Below are 24,490 nucleotides of genomic sequence, written 5' to 3' on the forward strand. Positions count from 1 at the left end.
GCTGCGCTGGTAGCTGTAAATATAATTTGAAAGGGGGTGATTGCCGCTCAGAGAACATCGTCTACAAGGCCACAGTTAACTCTGGCGTTGAGACGAGGTTCTATGTCGGCTTGTGCTCGACTCAGTTTAGATTCAGGTATGCCAATCATAAAAAATCTTTTAAAGGCGGCATATATGAAAATGACACTGAACTTTCGAAGTATGTTTGTGGCTTAAAGCGCAGCGGCATTGACTACGAAATATCCTGGGAAGTTATAAAAAGAGCACATCCTATAGCCGACGGCAATAGCCTAATATGTAGGCTGTGTCTCAAAGAAGCATCAGCCGTTGTATATGCACTGAAAAACAAGAGATGTTTAATTAAAAGAAGCGAGTTTGTATCGTCTTGTAGACATATAAAAAAGTCGCTTTTAAAGTTTAACTAGTTTTAATGTCATCTTAAAATAACCTAAATTTCAATTTGCATCTTAATTTTATCTTTATCTCTTTCAATTATCTGTCCTAATATATAGTTACTCACTGAAGTTGTATGAATTTTTGCTAGTTTATTGTCTGTTGGTAGATTAATTTTTGCACAAGCCGTTTTGCAAAATTTTTGATAGTTTCAAAATTACGTCATAATCTATTTATGCAAAAAAATTTTTACTTTCATTAGTGATTTTGTTTTGTGCTTTATTTTAAACTTGTTTTGAAGCTGATGAGTGAATAGTCACGAAACTCGAGTCCTTTGAGTTTTGCATCTTTAAATAAACCTTTTTATTAATAAAGCCCTCAAGGTGGGCTCAGTGTGAAAAATTTAATTTATTAAGTTAAATAACTTAATTATATATATATATATATATCTATACATTTATAATATGAAAAAACAACTAATTTTCAATTCGTATACTTAGTTTCAATGCTTTGTGCATCTCCTCAAAACGAAATAAAGAACAAAGTAAGATTTTTAAAGAATCACACAAAAAAACACATTTTGACGTTTCAACTAAAATTGAATAACTTTAGTTAGCCTATTTCAAAAACAACTTATGTACAAGTTAACTTATTTTTGCTTCGTTTTTTCTTGTTTTTGGATTTATTTTGTTGCTATTTTTTTGTTATTGTTTAGTGGTTTTCGTTCTTTTGAAATACATGTTTTGGTTATTATTATATATATATATATATATATATATATATATATATATATATATATATATATATACTATGTTTAAAAAAGGTTGCGTCTAAAGTTGAATAAAATATATGTAGGTAACAGTTATGAGATTATTTTAACAATATTTGATAAAAATAAATTATACGACATAATCACTACCCTTGCTACAAGTGTTTATATTAAAGTAATTTTTGAAACATCGTACCTATTTTCAAAATTTTAACAAAAATCCTTATAAACTTATATCGATAACAATTTATATAGTCGTACGCTTTTTAAATAAGAAACTTGTAATTTAACTATAGCTTTTTAACATTATTTACTTTTCTCTAATGAAATTCATACATAATACTTGAAAAGTAAAATTAAAGTGTTTTTATATATTACGTCAATCGCTTCTTAAATCCAAGATACTATTTTTCTAAACTGTCAAAAGTCGTTTCAAATAAATAAAGTTAATCCTTTTAAGATTTTAATTTTTATATACACTTAAAAAATTAATTAAATATTTTTGTGTTTAAATGGATTATATTATTTACATTGATTATTTTAGATATACTAAACTAACTTTGTTTTTACGAATATAAATTAGATGAGGTCACTTTCTAAGCAATTCAATATGCTTTGACCGACAAAACTTAAAAAATTAACACAAATAATAAATGTAAGTATAGGTATTTGACATCAAAGTAAACACATAAAAAGCTTTAAACAGTTAATTTTAAAAAACGTTGACAAGCTGAGTTAAAATTTTCTGTCAAAAAACAACATATAGTTGAAAATTTAGTTATAATATTTTATAACATTAAGTAGTTTTAATATAATAAAGTCTGTAGAAATTTTGATATGACTCTTCATTTTTTCTAATTATAATAATTGTTAAATACATTATTAATGCATTTTATCAGTGACCTTGTCTCTTTTTATCGTATTTACTTTTTTTTTTTTTTTTTTTTAACTGGGAACAGGTCAGAAAAGTATGGCGTCACTCTAGCTCACAGTGACACTTAAGCATAAAGTAATGCTTTACTTTAGCTCGGGGTGAAACTTTTTCACGATGTCACTTGAGCACAGAGTGACAGTGTAGCACGGAAGTTTTATTACACGGTTTCTTTTTTATTCTTATATAACATTACTACTATCTTTAAAAATATAAAATATACTATGCAAATGCAAACTAAAAGTTAACAAACTTTAAAAGTGTTAGAAGTTCAACTAAAAATTTGTGCTTAAATTGTACTACTAGTAAATGTACTACTAGTAAGCATTGTAGTTAAAAAAGTTTGTAAAGTATAGACATTAATTAATAAAGATTAACAATTAATCTTTTGTTATAAAAGATCCAATAAATCGATAATTTATTAAACATTTACTTAACTCATTCCTAAAAAGCATAGAGCTTTTAAAATCAATATTAATAAAAGAAAACAATCAAACATGAGAAGTTTGTTATTTGTAGAATTTATTTACTTAATATAGAAATCACATCACGCAAACTGTTATACAGAACAGATTGTATTAGAAAGCAAAACGTTAGACAATTTTATAAAATATGATCTGCATCATATAATTAATTGAATTAACTGTTAGTATTAAAAGTATAAACCTATTAAAAATATACTCTATAGCTGCGATTTTGTCAAATGTTCAAGTTGTGCAAAAAGATGATAGGAGTATAGTACCATCTTTCCAAGATAGCTATCTGTTTTTGACTTGACTAAATATAGCTAATTTTAATCAAAAAACTATGAACTTGTATTATTTAAACAAAACTACTTCGAAATTTTTATATTTCAAACAAGTTTTTATACTCTATTAAATGTAAACAAAGTTCCTTAGTACTTATAAATGTTAATTAAAACATAAAGTTAATCACGTATAGCTTTTATAATTTTTTTAACAAAGCTATACATGATTAATTTTGTGTATTAAAAAAAGTTTTTACGTACTAAGAAACTTTATTTAAATGTGTATAAAAAGGTTATTACTCAAAAACAACAACAACAACGTAGTTTACAAGTTTGAATCAAATAATTTGTTTTTGATTACACTAACAAAAAATCTCATGTAAGTACTTGATTTTGTTTTCATTAGATTGGTTTGTTTTTATTATACTATTGGGTGTAGCTTCTTTATTTACTTACAATAAAAAGTCTTAAAATAAGACAACTGGAAACATGATTATTGATCTGAATTTATTATAAGAAAACAAATTTAAACACTTTCTAATAGAGTACAAATTTTAACAAAAAAATTGTTCACATAACAAAAAAGTGCGCATATAAACACAAAATTACAACAAGCATTTAAATCTGACGTCTAGCTTTTTACCGCACAAAAATTCTGATATTGACTCATTTCCGATATATACCAACTCACATCCTTACTGAAGAATTAAAATATGTCTAATTTTAGCTTATCTTACGACAATTGAAAATTTAGACTTTGGATCTGTTTACTTCCGCAAAAATTATTTTTAATATTGTCACAAATAAGCAAGCCAATTTGTATCATACCTAGTGTTATTTTTAAACTAGCTAGTTTAAAAATAAAAGATTTCAAGAACGATAGAGATTAAAAAACTAGTGTATATGCTGTTCTTTATATAACTAATGTTATAAAAAGTATTTATAGATTGGTTTGCACTTGATTTTTAACTTATATAACTATCTCCTAAAATACTTTGGCTGTCATCAATAATTTTTAGTAAAATTTCACTACAAGTTTTTTAATAAGGACTTTTAAGTTTTAAATAATTTAGTTTGAGTTGTTAGTATGTTTCTTTTATTAGAAGCTAAACATATTAATATTTAAATATTAAAATTAGTTACAGTCTGACTGTTTATTTAGAATAATTTCTTAAACATTAGTTTTTTTTAAGTTTAACTTGAAGTCAGTAATAGATTAAGACAAACATTTTTAAAATTTCTACTCTATTTGAAAATAATGAAGTTTCCAATTATTTAATACAAACGTATTTCGAAAAAATTTAAACAATAAAATGAAAGTCTAGAGTTTGTGTTATTACGGATAAATCAGTATCAAAATACTATCAAAAAATAAATTTACTTGTTAATTTCATACATGATTGACAGTTTTACATTAATTTTAGTGTTTTCGTTTATAAACTTAACGAAATCCTTTTTCTAACCTTAATGCATATACTTTACTATAGTTTCAATATACACAACAAACCTAAAGGCTTGTTGTTTGTTGGTATAAAACATAAACCTTAATTGTTTAAATACATTAATGAAATAAAACACGTATAAAATAATTTAACGCTTTTTAATTTTGATTAACTTAAGTAAGTTTGTCGCAAAGTATTACACTTTTTAACGGAATCAATGTGTTAGTTAAAACAAGCCTTAGTTTTTTAGAATTTATATATTTTACACGGAAATAAGTATGATGAAGTTTGTAGTAACAAAGTTTTAAAGTGTTACTAAAAACTTGAATAGAATTAAAGATTATTACAACCTTTTTTACAACGATATTAAAAATTGTATAGTATAGTTTTATTGATAACACATAAAGTATGAAACTAACTGTAAAAAATACTAAAACACTTTATTATTTTAAACTGTATATATGTTTAAAACTTAAATAAGACTTAACTTTCGAAAGCTTAAATATGATGATTTAACTACTATAATAGATTTTAAGAATGTCGAAATACTCGATTAAATTTGAAGTGCAAGTAGAATAAATTGTGACGTAACGACTAATTGAGCGCAGATATTGTTAAAAGCTGAGCATAAATATTCATTGTAATCGTTAACCTAACTAATAAAACACACACAAAACTATTAAATCTTTTGCACAAGTCTATGATCATTTATATCGGACTTGTAAAGTTTAGTTAATATAAATTAGTAAAGTTTATATTAGCATACATCTACGCACATTACAAACCATCGTTGTTAATTATGAAAATGTAATTTTTACTTCTGCTATAAGCGACATAGTAATGTATGTTAATAATGAAAAGTTTATCTTTTAAATCTTAATACCAGAATCTAAAAACCTAGTTCTGTAAATAACCTTAATGTATAATGTACTTACGAAAGATTTTATTCACTTAGCTCCGAAAATTTTAAACATTTACAATTGTTAACTTGTATCAATCTATTTGTTTCTTATTGACTAAAATGCATATTAGTTGAAATCTTAAGACTGTATTTAAACTTAAAATGTTCTATTTAGTAAAGTGATTGTTTGCGATACGTGCCCAATAGAACACTAATTATCTTTTAATTTCAAATCATGTACAGTTACATTGTGGTTGTACTTATTTTTATTAGTAATTATGTCATAAAAGCTTTATAAGTTTTTAAATTTTTTCAAATTTATAATTTTTGATTATGATAATTGTAGAATTACACATATTTCTGACTAAATTATTAAATATATTGTTACACTATTATAAGTGTTTTTCTAAATTACTGATGTTATTACTGTTATAGTAGATATAATTTTAGAATCTATAGATTACTTAAAGATAGTTTTTTATCAAAAATTCAATAATAGTGTAGAATTAAAAAAAAGTTCAAACTATATTCTTTCATACTTATAAACTTAGAAGCTAACACTAGTGTTAAAAGTCGCTACGAGTAGTTATAAAATGTGTATCAATTATAAAAAGATTATTAAAGCTAACGCACGTTATTTTAGTTGTTTGACATAATTTACAAACTTAAAACCATTAAACTATACAGGAATATATAAGCTTTTCGGAAGTTCGAGCTAGTATTATTTTTGAGTAATGTTTTCAAACGTCTTGTACAAATTTTTATAGTTATGTTTTATGTAGTATTGATTGCTACAAAACTTTACAAGAAGACGTCTTGATTGGGGGTTTGAGCTTAAAGTTTTTCCCACAATTTTTATAGTTTTTATTTTAACTTAAAAAAAAAAACAATTATAATAAGTGTTTTGAAAACTATCTGGTAGCAAAAAAAAATCTAGTATTAAAAAAGTAAATAAAAATCTTCTGAACGAATTTCTGATATAAAAACAGCCTTAGTAAAATGATAGTTATTTTCTCTAAGTATGAAATAAATTAAAGTGATAAAGTTATTATTTAGTACATATAAAAAGTACATATTCATAACAAACATTGAATTTCAATTAAATAGTCTCTAAATAACGAATATGCTAACGAAAGTTTAATGAGATAATTAGAGTTTTTATTTTTATGAGTTAAAAGCCTTCTTTCACAACAGTTATGATCGATAAAACAGTTACAATAAACTTTATATATAACATATTGATTTTTAACTTTTTTATAAAATTATATATGTTAGTCATTATTGAATAAATCAACTCCAAGTAATCTGCTTAATATTAAGATATCAATTTATCAAAAACAATATTTTCATGTTTAATTTTTAACCGTTTTACATTATTTCGGTTGTACTTTATTTACTTTGTATTTTTAACATTTTTTATTTTATACTTTACACTTACTAGTAAACCAAAACTAATCTTATACACATTAAAAAGAATTATATTGCTTTTATAACTACCTAAACTTAGTAATAAAATTTGAACTACTTTCTATTCAAACCGCTGCTGAATTGAATTAATGTATTAGTATAAAAGTATATTGATAACATATAATGGTAAAAAAAATGTAATAATTATTTAAATTTTTTTTACGACTTACAGCACAATAATTTTTGTCACAATAAGATTATGCCATTTGCCTTATGGCTATTAAAAGGGTTGTAAAGATAAACAATACTTTAAAGTCTGTAAAAATACAAAACTAATATTATAGAGTTGTTTGAGTTTAAGTTTAGTTTTAGTAAAACGTATAATTTTTTTATTTTGTGATCATTTTAATCTTTAACCCATTAGACTTTTAAAGTTAAGTAATTTCTATAACAACTTATAGATTTACAAAAAACATCGGCGAAAGTCAGCAGAGCAGAAGCCTGGACTTTCGTTTGCTGTGAGCCAAGCTCAAGTTTAACAAAAGGGTTGACCATGCAAACTCGATTATCAGAACACAAGTTTTGGTAGACTGTTACCAGTTTCGTCTTTATTAGAACTCATCTTTTTTTTTTGGTAGACTGAAACCAGCTTTGTCCTTATTAGTTTACCGAAAAAGTCTTATGAGTCCTAATAAGGACGAAAGCGGTCTCAGTCTACCGAAACTTGTGGTCTGATGATCGAATTGACATGGTCAACCCTTTTGTTAAACTTATAGATTTATTTTTTTTTAAATTGTAAGGTAAGTTGCAGAACTATTGGTCTAACAAATTAGTATTATACTTAAAAAAACATAGTACATAAGTAAATGTACATATAATTTAATGATAAACCATAGACTGAAATAGTTATCAAGCTTACATTGTTAAACTTAAATCAGAATTTTTTTATTTGTAAAACAATAAACAGATGTTTAAACTTTTTTTATTTTTACAATTGAATTAGTACTAAAAATAACAAAACATAAAATGTTGAAGTTTACAGCTTTTTAAAAATTCTAGTTGAGCTTCAATATACAAATCCTAAAATCTATGGTTAATGTTCATTTAAATAAAAATAAAGTACTTTATTAACATATTATAATGTTTTAAACTAAAATTATATGCAATACGGACAAACTTTTTCTATTAGAAAATAAAATTATTAAAGATATATAAATAAAAAAATGTATATACTTTTCTAAAAATGGGTAAAAACAACGCTGTTGACTATTTAAAAAGTAAAACTTAAATTTGTATACAAGGCCTAATATCTATTCAAACTTTATATGTTTATACTTAAAATAAAAACAACTACCGACTTAGAAAGAAAAGCAAACAAGCATCACTATTTAGAGTTATCAAAAATTAATTTATCAGTATTGTTTGCAGAAAACATGTTTAAATTGTAAACTTTAGTAAAAAGATTAAACATGTTGACTGTAAAATAAAGTAAGTGATCAAAAACCTTAATAATCAGTTCTTTACCTTATTAACTGCCTAAAAAATTAAATTGAAAAAAATCTGCATTTACTTAGCCAATTGAAAAGAAGTGTAAAAACATAAGTAATTTTTTTTTTAATTTTTATAAATTTTATAACTGTATATTCAAAAGCTTTAGTTTATTAAACAAGTACATAATTTAATTTATGAATTAAAAAGCATAATGTGATCACTCAAAACAAGGTGATTAATTTATATAAGTTCTTGATTGCATTTAACTTTTTCGTTGTAAGTTTTATCTCTAAGTAAAAAAAAAATATAGACGAACATATATACTTGTATTATTCTTTTTGTTACCTACAAAAGTATAGGTTTTTTATACTAAATTCTTTAAAGTATAACATGCTTAGTGTATAACACTGCTAAAGTTTAACTAAAATAAAATAAAACAAATTGATAAAAGTTTTATTAATATTAAAAAATTTTTACAGATATTATGTTACATATTTGAGCTTACTATTAAGATAATATGTTTTAAAAATTTCAAGGTATAAAACGAATTTTATAAATTTAAAGTATATAACTTACTAGGCTTTATTACTAACAAACTTAAACTAAACTAGAAAATACATAAAAGCGAAGTAGCAAGAAAAAAGACTTAGCTTGTATATTTAAGTATATTTACTAGTTTTGAAAATACTTTAAATAATTCTTGTTATAATACTTCTTGTCTGGAACAAAAGATTAGAAGGTATCCTTGGTGTGCAAATCGGTAACCGAAAAGTTCTTTGTGCATCAGGTCCGAGGACCAAATATTTTTAAGGTCTTTTTTTTTTCAATAAAATAATGTTAGTATGAGTCTCCTATACAGAATTACAATAAAGTACATATTTAATATATAACTTCATTCGTCTTCAAAGTTAGTTGTTCTACAACTTTTATAATTTTCTTGAAAAATATTTTTCCTTATAACTTTTAGGGCTGAAAAAATTGTAAACAATTATGGGTCTTGAAATTTAAAATGAAAAAAAAAATAACGCGCTTTTATAAAGTTTCAGTTTTTGTGTCGGTTATTTTTAAAGAAATAATTTACTGTCGAACATTATAATAAAAGAAGTTAGCTTACAAAAATTCTTACAAAATTAAATAATGGATTGGTATCAAAAATTTAGAAACTATATATCAAATTTGTTATGATACTTACTAATAATTTTTAAGTTATAATAGACATTCTCTTGTATTGATAGTTAAATAATTAACTTTCACATTAAGTAAAAATTAGTTGAAGTAAAAAATTAAAGGACATTAGTCAAGATATATAATTAGTAAAACAAGCCATGTTTTGAAAAATATTGGTTTTCATTGACTCAGTATTTTCTGTAATTGAACTTCTAGAACTTAGTTTTTGAATTTTCAAATGTCCTACAACCATATGTTATGGACTCGGATTAGGATATGGCGTAAAAATAACAATAAGCTGTTTAAGTTATAGAACTAAACGTAGAAGATACAACTAATTGTTGTTTCTTCCTTCTAAATTCATTTTATGTCACTTTGATTATAAGTCAAAAGTCAGTTAAACTTATATTATTATTTCCGTTTTTGTGAAATAACATCCTCTTTTCACTTATTAGGAATTAACTAGTAACTCATAAAGATGAATGTGTACGTTATATTGTAATAATTAATAATAAAGAAAGTTGAAGCTAACATAATGTTTTATTAACAACATAAATATATACAGTGTAAAATATTTGACTTTGTTAACTAGAAAACACATATATATGTAAAACCAACACTAATATAATAATAAAACTTATGTTTAATTATTTTTAAAATAAAACAATTTTTAAAGCTCCAGAAAATAGCTGTACTAGCTTCAATTTTTTATAATAATCATTTCACTTTTTCATATAGTTTAGGAAAAACTGTCAACCTAATCTTCTTCTATCTCATACCAGGGCTGCTCCTTGTGTAATATTTTTGCCGACTGATCCTCCACAAATATCCAAGTCAAGTTATCCGCATTTTGCTTACCATCATCATCCTGGTCCTGTTGGTACCAAAGTTTTCTCTTAAAGTACAGTTCTGACGCCAATAGACCGAATTCCTTAACCAGCAAGTTCTCTTCCGCTTTCTCGCGTCTCAATCGTTCAATGTCGTTTTTCTTCAGGTCGACAAAATAGTTGACCTCGCTTCTTTCGATCGTCGACATCCGTGTTCTGTCTTTTATAAGAAGCTCTTTGATCCTGTCCGACTGCTGCTTCTTCGAACTTTGGAAGCTGACAGTGAGACGTTGAGCTTCTTCTTCCATTGGGTTAATCTCAGCCCTCGTGCGACGTAGCTCTGCAAAATTATTATACCGCCAATATCTATCACATCTCTTCATCAGAGCTCTGAGCTTGTCAGTCTTGTCTCTTAATTCTTTTAAGAACTCGGATCTGCGTGCATCGTAGAACAGCATCGACATTCTGCAACCCAAGTGATTCAAACTGTCCATTGTTTTAAATGTTATCAAGAAAAAACAAACAAACTGAAACAAAACATCTTAATCAGTTCGGTTACTAGTTGTATTTAAAACAGTAATTCTAGAAATAATAAAGATCATACAACTAGCTTAACTTTGAAAATTTAGAATAAAACGTTTTCAGAATAGTTGTATTTTTTTTTGTTTTTATTTAAATATTTCTAATTTGAACTAATAACAGTTTAAGATATAAGTTGAAAGCATGTTTTTTAGCAAAATTTATGAAATAAATACTTGTTAGTTTGCTCGAGTATTTGTTTCTAGAAGTCTACTGTTTAGGTTATTTAGGTTGTAATAACATTAGCGATTTGATTTAAAGAATTAGATAAATAACATGATTTACTTAATATAAAACTTATCTAAAATAATAGTGCTAGGGGCTTAAAAAGTTTTTTTTTTCAAGCTTTAAGTTTTCAAATTGATTTAAATTTTAAAACTATTTTAAAGATATAAAAAACTGTTTCAAAAGCTACTGTAGGTAAAGTTAATAATCTAATATGTTTTTAAGAAAAATATTCATAGTTATTATCTGTATTAAGAGCATAGCTTTTTTTTTAATTGATTTTGTTATCTTTAACAGAAACTGAGTTATTATATGTATAAAAGTAAGCTCTATTATTATTAGTATAATTAAATTTTGAAAGTATATCAGTGATATAAGTTAAATACTATTTTATTACAATTATAAACTATAGAATACTACAATACAAAATATCAATAGACCATAAGTCACTTATAACGATAGTTGTTTATATAAAGATAGTTGTTATCATACAATTTAATACTATTTGTTAATTTGTTAAAACTATATCTCTATAAATATTGAACTACAATAAAAAAACATTTCTCTTATTTTAAGTTTATGTATGAGATAAATTAATTTGTTTTATATAAAAAAAAATAATCATTTTTATAAGGTAAGTTTATTTTATAGTTAAAACAAACTTTTTTATAAAAAATTGTAAATTTTCACAAAAAAAAAATTTGTTAATATTTTAGCTTTGAATTTTGAAAATAAAAATTTCGCCGGTCGCAAAGGTAGTTTTTTTTTTCCTTTTTATAATATTAAAATGCCTGGTGTAAGTTTTTTGAAAATTGGTTTGGATATTTTTAAGCTTGAGTTTTATGAAAAACTGAATCTTTTGCATATTATTAAAAGGTGAAAGACTAAATATCAAATAACTTTTAATACACATCAAAAAAAGGTAAAACAGACCTTTCCACTAACTACTTTTGTAAAGTCCTAAAAAATTGTTTTAGCCATAAATTAACAGCTCAAAAGTCTATTTTAATTATGTAGTTGTATATAACTCAAAAAAAATTTCAATCATTAACATTTTTATAGCTATTTAGTCAAGACTGTGTCAAAAATTTATAACAGAAGATCAAAAACTAAAAGTTTTTTGAAGATTAAATTATTTAAAATATCTAATAGTAAGTTTTTTACAACACATAAGTAAGTATAGTTTTAAAAGCCGTATGAAAATTTAATTAAAAACAAAGATTGTTAAAAAATAGACTTAAAGTGGATTTTGTACAGAGCTTTTATAATTTTATTAAATTTAATAACTTTAGTATTAATATGACATATTAAGTCCTTCTATAACTAAAAATGAATAATTATCATAACTGTTTATGTAAACCTCTTGTAATTTACTAATCAGATTTTTGAATATTTCTATTGTTAAAACGAAACTTAGGGTTGTTATAGGTTAGTTGTCTCTACCGTCATACTTAAAACAATTTTGTTGGTTAATTTTCTTCTTTGTAACTAACTTGTTTAGTGATACTTATCATGGACAAGACGTTGAAAGTTATCTAAGAGGTTTGCAACTCAAAAACAACAATTTTTTTTTAATGCACCAGGACAAAATATTTTGAACTCTGTTTTAATCGTTAAATAAACTATATTACTAACAATAGTGCTACTGTTTAAAAAATAAATTTAGCTAAATTAAGCACAGATAGTCTTTTTATTGAAGATTAATTTAATTATTAAGTTAAGTTAGTTTTACTTAACAAAAAAGTTTTGAATAGTTAAATACTTTGTTTAAATTATATTTAGTTCAAAATATTAGTTCATAATAGGTAAAAACCCAAATCTAGCATTGTATATTAATTGATTATTGTTTTTACTTCTTTTAAATGTAGCTAAATAAGTATGTTAATATTAGTTAACTTTTTACAAAATACTTGACTATCGAATTTTTGTATTCCTAGTTTTACATCTAAAACAAGTAATACAACTTAGGGAAACAATTTTTTATAATTTTCTATATATTTTCTTTATATTTAGTTTCATATTACATTTAAGTCAGATAAAAGTAATACAAGTATAAAATCTTTACCAATTTTAGGGACAAGTGTTTTGAATTGCACTAAAAAAATATTATATTAGCAGAATCATTTTTTGATCTAAAATGTCCACTGTACAGTACCTCTATAATGTTAACTTAGTTGTAGCTTGTTTTTAATTCTAAGCTAAAAATATTAAACACAGACATTCAATTATTATAGATAAACTAGAAGTAGGTCGATAAATAGCTTATACGCTTAAGATATTAAATATATTGTAATTAAACTCTTTAAATTTTAGTAAACTAAAAAACTTGTTAATAAAAATTGAAAAGATGAAATGTTTGAAATGTTCAGAAAAAATAGCATAGATATTCAAATGAGTTTTATAATTTTTGTGTGTTTTAATCTTTAAATACTTTAACTATATACAATTGAAATTAATAGTTGTTATATTGCAAGTCTTTTTAGAAATAAGATTAAATTGTAGAAGTTTTTTTGTAGTATTAACAAAAGGAAAAATTAACTTTCTCTACAAATCAAAGATTACATTTGAAAAAAAACCTAATATACTTGATTTTTTTTAATGGTACTATAGAAACTAATGTTTTGTTTTGTACCTTAGAATAAATGTCTGAAAGTTGTGGCAAAAAAGTTTGTACAATTTTAATAAACATTTTCTGTAAAACCATGAGTTGATAACCTTGGGTGCTTTCCGAAGTTATACAACAAAACTTGTTAATGATGATAGTATTAATTAATTTAGCTGTTTGCTTTAATAAAAACTTAACTAGTTATGGTATCAATATTTGTAACAGCATATGGCAGGGTTGCGAAAATTGTTAATTTAAATAAATGTTTAATTCTAATTTATTGACTTTACGCAATCGCAACTATAATTTACTTATATTGCTTAGCAACAAGTTTGGTAGAATTCTAAAGATTAGAGTTCTAAATACTTTTAATACACTAAAAATAAACTGTTTTAATGCCATAAAACAGGGGTTCCCAACCAGGGGTGCTCGCACCCCTTGGGGGTGCAAGGCAGCATTCCAGGGGGTGCGAGATGGTCTTTCACTTTTGTATAATAAATAAGGAGATTTTCACTCTCTGATAAAGTTTATAAAGTTAAAAAGTACATTTTGTTATAAAAAGAAGTTGACGCTAATTTTCTGAATAAATTAATTTTATTAATACGTCATAGAGTAAGAGCGCTTTTCTAGAAGTAAACTTCTAATTTAATTTAATAGCTGTTAGTTTAGAATTGACATTTCAGTAAAGCATTCTTAGAGTTTTACACCTGTGAACTTAAATCATCTATTATTTAAATATTTTATTTTCTTAACTGGCCATTAATTGTTTAAAACAGTTTATGATCTAGCATCTATTTCAATTAAAATACTTTGAAATAAAATAAAAATTAGTATCTTCAGCAGGTTTTTTATAGCTGTTAAGAACAGGTTCTATTAAGTCTATTACATTTATAATGTAATCTTTTGTTAAGCTTAGTTGTGCAGAAAACTGTGCTTAAAGATTTAACATTAGTAAATTGTAAAGTTTACAGCAATTACTGTATGTTATACCATTTAAGAAAACTTGTTTTCATCTTTAGTGAAACCAATTTTTATAGATTAGCAAAAGTATCCAATGCATCAACTTTATTTCTATTCATTCCTTTTTTGAACTTAAACCGTTTATCTTTTTCAATCTATTTTTTTCTTTTTATGTTGTAAGCATACAAATTTTTTTTTGTATTTGCTTTTATAAATATCTTTTGACAATTTAAGACTAAATATCTTTTATTTTTTTTAAATCTTTATTATTTTGAAACCCCCTAGCTGCTAATAGTTTTAAAAATAAAACATTACATAAGCTTAACTTAAAACAGCTGATTTTTATTTTTTAAGTACATATATTCATAACAAAATGTATAAAAAGTTTAGTTTTAAGTTTAAGCCTAATATTTATTACTTTTCTAGTGCTTTTTTCTCACTTCTAATTTTTTTTCATATCTTAAAAAACTAAATGACGAAGTCATAGGCTGAAGCAATTTTTTTGTATAAATTTTATGAAAAAAAAAAGTCTTAGTAATTGACTTTTTTATTTTTCTTAGAATAAAATTTATTTAATTAATACTCAATCATGTCAAAGATAAGGAAGTGGAATGAATGCTATGTTTAGTTTGGTTTTACTTGCACTGAAACAGTTGAACACTGAAATGTTTTTAAATTTCAAAGTATTTTATTTTTGTAAATTTAGTACACTATCATAAAAATTAAAAAACAAATTATCAATTATTGAAATCAATGACTTCATAATTCAATTATTAATAAATAATTATAGCATATAGTATTAGGGGTGCGAGATCAAATTAAGAGAGTTTAGGGGTGCGGGACATCAAAAAGGTTGGGAACCACTGCCATAAAAGAATAATTCTTCTGGTAAATATATTGTTTAGGCTCTGAATCTAATGACTAATTTGAGTTTAGTAGAATTTGATAATTTATTAAACTTTTTTAGATATATTGTTTTGAAAATTTAACATAAATCTAACATAAAAAGGACATACTCTTCCGGTAAAATATACAGTTCTTACAGTAATAAGTAGAATAACTTTTTAAACTTATTGTTTTTAAAATCTCGCATCGTTTTTATTAAAACTACAAACAAAGAATATCTATTACAATCAACTTACTTTTAATTATTTATTTATTTTTATTAAACTAAGTTTAAATCTACTAGAAAATTCTACTTTGATATCATGTTTTATATATCCCGAGTCTAACATTGTATTTCAAGCTATAAATTACTTTTTTAAATCTTATTAAAAAAATGTATTTTAGTATCTTAGTGTTAATTTTACACTTTACAGAATATTTGAGTAATTTTTCTGTTTTATCATTAACATTTTACATTTGAAGTATTTAATATGACTTAAGTGATACAATATTTTAAATATTTTTCTCTTACACTCCTTTTGAGTATAAACTTTATAAATATACACTTAACAATGCGCATTTATAGTTTTATTTTATTTAAACTAGCTTTGATAATTTAAGACCAAAAAGGTTTAAAATATATAAAATGTATTTATTTTTACTTTCAAGTTTTAAATAAAGTATATTAAATGACTAAACACTTTATTTTAAAATTATGTGAAACACCAAAATATTTAAAAATAAAATTTTCAGATTAGTTATCAATAACAATAACAATTTAAGAAGTACTACAATTGTTTAAGTATTAAGTAAAAAAAAATCTTTATTTAACATAAAAAAGCTAGTTATAACAGTATATGTTTATTAGTTTACTATCATTTCTAACAAAATCATTTCTAAGACGATCATTACTAACCCAATTTAACTCAATCGTTTCTAACCAGATCGTTTCTAACCCGATCATTTCTAATCCGATCATTTCTAACCGATCATTTCTAACCCGATCATTTCTAACCCGATCATATCTAGCTACTATAAATGAAGCACACTTAAGCCAAGAAACATTAGTTGTTTGCATAATTATTTAACAGTGTTAAATGTTTATTATTTCTTAGGTTTATTAGAAACTAATTTTTGATTTGTTATTTATTAACTAAAGTTTAAATTGTTTTAAGACCAGTAATATTAATGTTGTGTGTATTTATTTAGTTTAATAGTTTATGTTTAAATATATGTTATAAAAAGTTTACCGTTGTATTATATAATTTGTTTTCAAAGTCTACCAGGCAAGTTAATTTTTAAATTGATTCAACCTAGCCATTAAAATCAAAATGAATTTATCTATAAAAAACATTTTCAAAAAAAAAGTATTGCTAAAGTAGTATATGGCAAAACAAGTACTACAAACTAAATACAAAATTAGTTATATTTTACAAAGTGTATAAAATTTCTTGTTAAATAAAAACAGTGACTTATGTTTTAGTTTAACATCAATTTGTTGCTTCGATAAAAATACTTTAGTAAGTAAACTATTTGATAGAGAATCAAAGTTAAACAAACGTATCACATGCTTTTAAAAATACTAATGAAAAGTTTTAACTTTTACATAAAACTTTCATCTGTAGCCTTTTAACAATAATAAAAATAAGTAAAGATTATAAAGTTTTAAATATTTACAATAAGTATTTATATATGTGTTATTTTAAGCAGCTTTTAAAACAAAGTTTCAAAATAGTTTATTTTCTATTTAACTTAAGTGTAAAAATACACGGTCATAAGCAATAGTCAATCAGTAATAGTTTCTGTTTATTTTATTCTATTAAAACTATTTAAAAAAAGTCTTGATTGCTACTTATTATTTTTTTGCTTAAGTAACTAAACAAACACAGTACTTACCAGTTTATCAGTGTATTCTATATTTTAATGTATTTAATAACAAGCTCTATATTAAAATTCAAAAATACGAAACGTTTTGAAACCCGATTTAGATCAAAAAATACTTAATATTATGAATTATTTATCGTTAAGTATACTTAAAGAAGCTAACTTTGCAAGTAAAAATAAAAAAGATTACACTTTCTAACTATTTTTAAGCAAATTATTTAGTTTGAATTACATCTGTCATTGCCAATCTTATCAAGTTGTACTGAAATTCGATATAAATACTAATTTTAGTAAGCTTCGTTAAGAAACAAGCATCTTTTTACTAAGATAATTACTAATTTTAAGCACTTCCTTATGCTAAAACTTCCTTTTGACTATTATATATAAATAGCTAGAAATATTTCAATTTATTACAACATAAATACCTCACTAGAAGTATGTGTATACCAATAGATAATTATTATAGTTATTTTATTCTTAATTTTTTAAGTTATTTATATTTGTCAGATAGATAAGTGATATATTTTAACTTTTATATTGTTTAAGATATATTGTTTAGTTTGAAATGTACATTAACAATTGATTCTGTAAGTACATAAAACTAATTAAAATTAAAATTTTATTGAGTTTTGTAAACAAAAAAGTGTATAAAACCTATTGTTCAAAATTCTAAGATCTAGAGCTTTAAAATTCTTAACAGTGTAAAAATAAAACATCTTTTAAAAAATATATTATGCTTAAATGCTTTTCCTTTATTTTTGTTTCAAGTGACTCAAATCATAAATGAGAAATTTCTTTAGTATTTGTGCAACGAACGACTTTTGATCATACTGGTCGCAGTGTTAGACGTAGACTATATCGGTACACTATGTATAAGTAAATTTTACTTAAAGTTGCCATAAAAAATAACAAAATAGTCATAAATAAATATATGGAAGAGTTTCCAGAAGCAAATATTTCTTATCACTCAGTGTTTAATATTTTTATTTTATTTTAACATAAGTTTTCTTTTCATGAAAAGCTTTATAAGCCAAACAGATTTCAGATATCATCTTTGCAGCTTAATAACAGCTTAATGTATATGTATTAGTATTTGCTTTATATACATTTTAATATGAAAGCTGAACATTTTTTCATTTTTAATATTTTTTTTTCTTGATTTCTGCTAAAAACACTAAGTTAGTTTTTGCAACTTAATCTACTTCAGATTAAACAATGTATTAGTTAATTAACCTACTTGCATTGTTTTGAATGTTCATAGCTGTTTGTAATTAGAAAATATATAAAATTTAGTACTCATTAGTTTTATAAAAATATAGTAAGAAAATACATGTTTGTGCTACTATTTCTTTTGTTTTTTTTTTACTCAATTTGTCTAGTTTAACTTAGTATAAAGGTGATAAAAGTTTAAATATAAAAGGATGTAAAGACTAAACTTTAAAACTTTTGAACAAGTGGTATTTTTTATTAATAAAATATATGATAAGATCACAGTATAAAATATTTATACATACTTATTCAAGTTTTACCAGTTTTACCTAAAACTTTAGTTTTATAGAGTATTTTATAATTTACTGAAAAATGAATTCACTTACAACCATTGACCCGAGTCAACTTGATGACTATGATGTCATATGTACGCAGAATAGCGACGGCAGCTTGCCAAAAAACTTCATGAATCACCACAGCCGTTTAGTAATGAATCAACGAAAACCTGATTTAGATAATTACGATTATCAGCAAGCTTACAGGGACCAGTTGCAACCAAGTCAGCTTCAAACAGGTCATTACCTAACCAATGCTCAGTTCACAGATCAGAACTTTAATAGTCAAGCTGATGGTTGTTCAAATTATCACCAACCATATAATGATTCTGGCCGACGCTTGCTGTCAAAATGATGATCAGCATAGCAGAAATGACACGTCTTTTCAAAATAACGGTCAGTGTGTCCAGGCAAGGTTTATATCCCAAGGACAATTACAACATTCATCACCAGCAACAACTTGATAGCAGTAAACTTTTTTGGCAACAACAAAATTCTACATTTAATTTTGCAAGTCCACCACAACTTTATAACAGTAAACTTAAATACCCGCGACAAAACTTTAGAAATAGTTTTTCAAATCCACAACAACTTGATAGCAGTAAACTCAAATACCAGCGACAAATTTCTACAAAGAATTTTGAAAATCCACAACAAGTTGATAGCAGTAAGCTTAAATACCAGCAACAAACTTCTACAAATAATTTTGAAAATCCACAGCAACTTGATAGCAGTAAACTCAAATACCAGCAACAAATTTCTACAAATAATTTTTCAAACCCACAACAAATTGATAGCAGTAAGCTTTATTATCAACAACAAAATTCTACATTTAGTTTTGCAAATCCACAACAACTTGATAACAGTAAACTTAAATACCCGCGAGAAAACTACAGAAATAGTTTTTCAAATCCACAACAACTTTATAGCAGTAAACTCAGATACCAGCAACAAATTTCTACAAATAATTTTTCAAACCCACAACAACTTGATAGCAGTAAACTTATTCGCCACCAAAAATTTTCGCCGGGTAAGTATGATTGTTACAAGGCACAAGAAAATTACATGCCGAGGGGTAAGTATTTATTGTTTTTTTATAAAATAAATATGTATTTTTAAGAAAAATAATTTTTGTTTTTATGACAGTTTATACTAATGAACAAAGTAACACGATGGTTCATTGTACAAGTTATTCTTCAAACTATGTGAGTAAAAAAAATACTTCCTTTACTTTAATTTATTTAGTCGTAAATTCAGATCAATTTTTTTTAAATTTGATGCTAAAGATTGTTTTAAAATACTTTATATTTTAAGTAATCTCTAAAACAAAATTTTTACAGCAACCTCAAAAGCATATGAAAAATCAAAATAATTTCTCATCAGTTAGAAAACTTTCTAAGCCAAGAAAGTGAGTTATTCTAATAATTGAAATTTCTTCTTATTATTTTAGTTATTAAATACTTGGAAGTATTTTGTCACTTGAAAGCATTATAACTACCGTTCTACATAAAAAAAAATTAAAAAATTACTTTATAGAAAAAGAATAACTATGACCTTTGATCAACTGTATCATATGGAGAATTGTTTTTATAACATCACTGCTTATCCATCAGTGTATAAAGCGAATGAACTTGCACAAAAAACTCATCTTTCATTTAAAGAACTTACGGTTAGTATTATCAAGTACTTTGCAAGAATAAATGAGTTCAATACACTTCCGTTAATTTTATGTTATTTTGAAGCAAGTTGTCAAGTGCAATTTTTTTTCTGTATTAAAACTAAATTATACATAATCTTTAATTAATAATTTCTTTAAATGTTTTATCATAATGCACAATATGATGAAATTTAAGGACTTTTCATACTTATATTTTGTTTATTACTAACCCAATTTAACGAGTTTTGTTATTTAATGACTTTTTTTACTCTAAAGATTTTGATGATAAACTTACTAAACCTTTAAATTTTATATATTCTTTACTTTAACTGTTTTAAAATATTTATACATTTAAATATTTATATAACTTTATTTTTTTAGACCTGGTTCAAAAATAGACGCACAAGAGATCGTAAACTTGGATTTGAACTGAAAAGATGACTAGTTAAATACTGAACTATGTTTTTTAATAGTATTTCGTTTTTTATTTTTATTTTAGAATACTTAAAAAACTTTACTAATGTTTTTAATCTACTCAATGTAGATTGGAGGTCGCAAACGCGGGTTGGAAACTAGAAGATAATAATTGTAAATTCAAATATTTTCTTCTATATAATTATTAAAATAAAAAATATAAAATAAAAAATTAAACAAGATAAAACAAATTTACCAAATTAAGAAAGTGTACTTATGTGTTTTGTTTAGTTAAAATGGAAGCTCTGCTTTGTCATATTCTTAAACCAATGCTTATTAAGCAAAACAGTTCATTACACAATTGTTTTATTGTGTCATTTTATTGTATTTTTAAGATTCTTTGTGTCCCTTATTTTGTTGATTAATTGTTTACTGTTGGAATAAAATTTACTTTTTTTTTAATTTAATATAGAAGTATATGTTTAAAATTTTCGTTAATAATTGCCATTGTACAGTTGTACTAATGAAAATTGCCAAATGTATTTGTGATAAATAAAACTTTGCTATTTGATATTCTGTCAATATCTAATATACTTGATTGTAAAGTTTATTAAATTTTAAAAGGCATTGGTTGTTGTCAAATATTAAAAAAGAGATGAATAACTAAAACTTTATTTTATAATAGAAACAATCATTGACTAAATCTATGTAGTTAACACTTTCAACAGTGTTTTATTTATTTCGATTAATCCAGCATCTAACAAACTTAGATATTTAGACATCCTGACTTATCTTAATTTCAGAAAAAAAAGGCTTCTATGAAAATTCACATATAGTTAGACCTTCAAATGTAACTAAGTACCACTTTATTGAAAAAAAAAACAATTTTTTCATTATAAACTTTATTAAAACTTAAGTGCTTTTGGAATTTACAAATTCTCTTATCAAAAATATTATACACTCATAAGTTAACTAAACATAAAACAAATAGAGTGAAACTAAATCGTTTGTAAAAAACAGAACTAATTAAAACGACAAGTAATTAACAAAAATTGATTTTTTATAAACAATTAAGACGAAATGGATTATTTAAATATATTAATAGTTACTCTTAATCCTTTATCAAGACAAAGCTAATTATTTAGATTTTGTTAAAGTTTTTTTATTAGTAGAGCTTCTTAAGATAATAAATAATTATACGAACTGCACGTTTTAATAATTTCAAAACAGTTATAAAAGTTGCTACAATTAGTACAAAATGCACAATATGTTTAAATACCGCACTGTTAGTTTGAGTCACATGTTCTTCAACTCTTACAAAAAGTTGTCTTTCCGTCTCACCAACATATTGGTTGTTCAGATCACCTGGACACGTAAACTTTTAGACTAAACAACTTTGATACAATCGACTAATTGAATCCTTTATGGATAATATTTACCTACTTTTTCTGTATTATATGCAATAAAAACTTTCACTTTGATGCCTTCGAAAATAGCTTTTATGTTCCTGGAGAATTTGAAGAATTAAGAATTTGTGACGTCAACAGCTAAACATAAAAAATACTCAGTTAAGCTTAATTTCCTTTATTACAAGAAACTGTATCTTTAAATATTACAATACAGTAATATTTGTACGAAAATGTAAACAAGTATAATACTATGTTTGTAACTTTTTGTTGTTTAAGCTTGTTTTATTAAAAAGTTTCATTTCAGTTTCTGTTATTAAGATAAGAAAGCTTTAAGCTTTACATTTTGAATACATGATAAAAAACTGTTTTAGTACAGTTTGATGACAAACATTTATAAAATGATAAACAACATTTGAAGAACACTTCTGGTATACTTATATGCTGTAGTATATTAATTAAAATAATATAACTAAAAGGTAATTATTTTAACTATAAAAAAAAAGTACAAACTCAAATAAAATATAGTTTTAAGTAAAAAATTCGTAGATATAAGTTAAATCAATATTAAACATAAGATTTAAACCAATATTTAAAAATTCAATAAAAGCTTAATATGTGATAAACTGTAGAGAAATAAACAACTGATGTAACTAAAAAAAGCATAAATTTATATTTTGAAACTTATTACCAATAAAAGGACTGCATTTAAACTATTTAACTATTGTTTTAGTACAATAGAAGTAACTCAAGACTACTGTTTTGTGAACATATAGTTTACATGACTAAATGTTAAGCTTATGATAGATAAAAAAAATTATAAGTTTTCCTGAGAAATTTGTAGTTTTTTTTTCTTCTTTAACAACTGTTTATTATGTAAAACGTGTCAGTTTTTAGAACACAAAATGTATTAAAAAAAGCTTTTGAGTCTAAGTAAGAAAAAATTCATAATCACATAACTGTATTATAATGAAAAAGACTAAAATAACTTAGTACTGTTTATTATAAATAAACATTAGTTTTCAAAAGAATTTTATATGCATTGTTTAGTAATAAATATTATAATTTGTTATTTCATTTATATATCTAAGTGGTTTTAACTTTATCAATTAGAAATTAAAGTTTGGCAAATATAATTTCAATTAAAACAGTAAATTTACAAACATTTTATTCTGTTAAATCAATAATTTCAGCAAATAAGATACTTCAAGTACAGTAATTTTCTGTTATCAAGCTAAATGACATTCGCAGCTTTTCATATATTTGTAAAATTTGTTTTCTATTATGGGTATTAATTTTAAGCTTCTAACAGCGAAAGTTTATTAACAATTCAAAAACATTAAGATAAATGAATTAAAATACTAACGAAGAAATAAAATTCTAAGTGTAAATATTCATTTATTAAAATTAAATATAATTCTATTGTTTGATGGATGAAATTTTAAGATCATCAGGCATGATTTCAAAAATTATAAAATCAATGAATTTCCAATGTTGTTATTTCTTAGCTTCTACTTAGTAGAAAAAAAAAGTAAATGCTTTGACTTTAAATGCTTAAAACTGTCTCGTATGTAAATGCGTATTTATTGAAAATAATAAAAAATATATGTAAAATATTGAAGCTTACATTTGTGAGTTTAACTATTACGTCAATAGCTTTTTGGCAGACAGATGGTTTAATTATTATCGTTTGTTCGTATGAAATCTTCAATTATTGTGTTAAATATAAATTTAATTAAGTTTTGTCTTATAATACATACTGCCCAGTAAAACATTAAGTTTTGATTTAATGTAAAGTAACTTTTTGTTTTGTAAGTTTTAAAAAGCTGTTAAAGTGAATTAAAAAAAGTCAACGTACTAGTTCTTATTTAAAACTAAAATGGTAGGTAAGATAGGTCCGTGTAAAAACTGGTTTTCTATGTTTTGTAGTATCGCTGAAAACCATAAAAAGTTAAAGAAACTTTTATGAAAGTTAATGAGTACAGTTTTACAACAGTATATATATATACATACTTAGTTATAAAACTATTTAAAACTTGTTAAGTTTTTTTTAACAAACTTTTTTTGATAACAACTCACTTTAATATTGATGAAATGTTGTAAAAAACATTGAAGTTTGTTTAATTTATTGAAATAAAATTTAGGTATTCTTGTAAAATGTAAGGAAAATAAGCGTTTATAGTTTTTTAGCTGCTGAACAAGATGCAACTAATTAATAATTCTAAACTGAGTGTTTAATTATTAAACAACTTGAT

The sequence above is a fragment of the Thalia democratica genome, chromosome 3, assembly GCF_965202585.1.
Source record: "Thalia democratica chromosome 3, ktThaDemo2.hap1.1, whole genome shotgun sequence".
NCBI lineage: Eukaryota > Metazoa > Chordata > Thaliacea > Salpida > Salpidae > Thalia > Thalia democratica.